This window comes from Kogia breviceps, chromosome 7 (genome assembly GCF_026419965.1).
Source record: "Kogia breviceps isolate mKogBre1 chromosome 7, mKogBre1 haplotype 1, whole genome shotgun sequence".
In the NCBI taxonomy this organism is placed as follows: Eukaryota; Metazoa; Chordata; class Mammalia; order Artiodactyla; family Physeteridae; genus Kogia; species Kogia breviceps.
In genome coordinates, this window is record NC_081316.1 from 53,702,118 (window position 1) to 53,704,779 (window position 2,662).

At 44.1% G+C, this 2,662-nt stretch overlaps 1 pseudogene; it reads left to right on the plus strand.

Annotated features, from left to right (window-relative positions):
* The first annotated feature begins 309 nt into the window (after positions 1–309).
* LOC131759320 (large ribosomal subunit protein uL23 pseudogene) lies at positions 310–786 on the plus strand (annotated as a pseudogene).
* Positions 787–2,662: the final 1,876 nt, after the last annotated feature.

Consider the following 2,662-nt stretch of genomic DNA (forward strand, 5'->3'; position numbering starts at 1 on the left):
TTTTTCATCTGGATGCTATGGACTTTCTTTTTCTGCTGGGACTTCCTTCTCTTCTAACACACTATGATTTTAAAATAATGACCATGTGGCTGTATCACAAGGCTGATAAAAAAATTCAGGCTTCTAATGTAACTGTGAAATAAGAGTTACAGATCAGGACTACACAAACAAATAAACAAAAATAATGAGTTGATTTGAAAATGGCTTTTGGTAAAAATGTTCTCCAGGATCATCAATGGAAAACTGTGTCTCATGAATCTATTTCCTTGAATTGGCCATTCAAAAAATGTTCCTTGGGAAACCCTTTTCATGAAGATGGCGCCGAAGGTGAAGAAGGAAGTCCCTGCCCCTCCCAAAGCCGAAGCCAAAGCAAAGGCTTTGAAGGCCCAAAAAGCAGTGTTGAAAGGCGTACACTGCCACAAAAAAAAGAAGATCCAGACGTCACCCACCTTCCGACGGCCCGAAACACTGCGGCTCAGGAGGCAGCCCAGATATCCTCGGAAGAGCATCCCTAGGAGAAACAAGCTTGACCGCTATGCCATCATCAAGTTCCCCCTCACCACCGAGTCAGCCATGAAGAAAATAGAAGACAACAACACACTGGTGTTCATTGTGGACGTAAAGGCCAACAAGCACCAAATTAAACAGGCTGTGAAGAAACTCTATGACATCAACGTGGCTAAGGTCAACACCCTGATCAGGCCTGAGGGAGAGAAGAGGGCATATGTTCGGCTGACTCCTGACTATGACGCTTTGGATGTTGCCAACAAAATTGGGATCGTCTAAACTGAGTCCAGCTGACTAATTCTAAATATAGAAGTTTTCACTATAAAAAAATATAAAAATGTTCCTTGGTGGCACGGTGGTTAAGAATCTGCCTGCCAATGCATGGGACGTGGGTTCAATCCCTGCTCCAGGAAGATCCCACATACCGCGGAGCAGTTAAGCCCGTGAGCCACAACTACTGAGCCCACGTGCTGCAACTACTGAAGCCCGTGCACCTAGAGCCCATGCTCCGCAACGAGAGAAGCCACTGCAAATGAGAAGCCTGCGCACCGCAACGAAGACCCAACACGGTCAATAAATAAATAAATAAATATAAAACGCTGTACTCAACAGCTGTAGAATACATTCTTTTCAAGCGCGCACACAGAATTTACAAACATTAACCACGTTCTGAGCCATAAAGCAAGTAACAAATGTCCAAAGAAATGAATACAGAATTCAATTAAACCAGAATTTTAAAAAATGTTTATCACGTACTACTCTGTGCAGAGCACAGTTCTAGAAGCTGGGGATGCCCCCCTGGGGGCAAAGCCAGCTTTGAGGAGCACATGTATGGCAGGACTGCAGAGTTTAGAGCACCCACTACTACACGGAGCACAGGACTTGGGAATGGACTGGGGGAGAGCCAGCCAAGCACTGAGAGGAGGATAAGAGGGAAGAGAAATGGGAACATAGGTATATGTATAACTGATTCACTTTGTTGTAAAGCAGAAACTAACACACCACTGTAAAGCAATTATACTCCAATAAAGATGTTAAAAAAAAAAAAGATGTAGAGTTGGATATTGGTCTCTAATATAATGAGGTGGAACAATCCAAATGAGCACAGCTCCACTGGTCTGGGTTTGTCAGCAGCAGAGCCAAAGCCACCTCAGCCTCTATCCTGCTTAGGGACTGGGGGAAACCCCCTGAACCTCAGCCCAGGACCCAAAGTCTGTCCTTATTTACATTCCAGAGTCACTCTCTGTTTCTGAAGCCACTACCTGGCAAAGAGGTCAAGTAATGAAATCAATCCTCTGAGTTTTGTTTTGTTTCTTTCTCATCTGTGAAATGAGACCGACTTCACAGGGTTTTTCTAGAAATAAAATTAGGTAACATATATTAAAATGCTTAGCGAAACTACACAAATAAAAACTCATCATTGCTGCCATCGTTTGTCTCCAAAGGATTTGCCCCATGAAACCACCCACTTCACCCTGCTTTTGCAGCAGATGGCTGCCAGAAATATCAATAGCAGCAAGTTTTCCAGTCATTCTTCGAATTCTCTTTAGTGCTTATTATCACCTTTATTGCCTTAGCCCAGCTGCAGACACAAGCCCAACTCTATCATTGTATCACCGGGACTTGCCTGGATAATTTGTGGTTTCCAGATGAGGAAGATGCTGGGATAGGAAGGGAAGGGCAGTAATAGCTGGCACAGCCCGCAGGCAACCTCCTTCCCACACCTCCTCCATCCTGGCTGGGTCCCCACAGAGGAGGGGAAAGACTAGTTCTGTCTGATCCTGGGATCAGGAGGGCCCAAAGCTCTGAAGTCTGTATCTGTATTCAAGAGAAGAAAACTTCAGCAGAGCCAGTCATTGCTTCCATGTGAGGACTCCTACAGCTGTCGAGATTTAGAAGCAATGTGATGCAGTGGGAATAACAACAATAATGGCCTCCATTTGTTGGGGGAGAACTATGTGCCAGGCTCTCTGTAGGTGCTTCATAAACTGCCTAGATTCAAATGCCAGCTTTGCCCATCCCTAACTGTGTGGCCTTGAGAATGTTACTTAGCCTCTCTGTGCCTCAATTTCCTCCTATGCAAAATGTTTTATTGAGGGTTGTTTGGAAGATTATGTAAATAATCATTAATAATAATAATTCTATAACATATAAA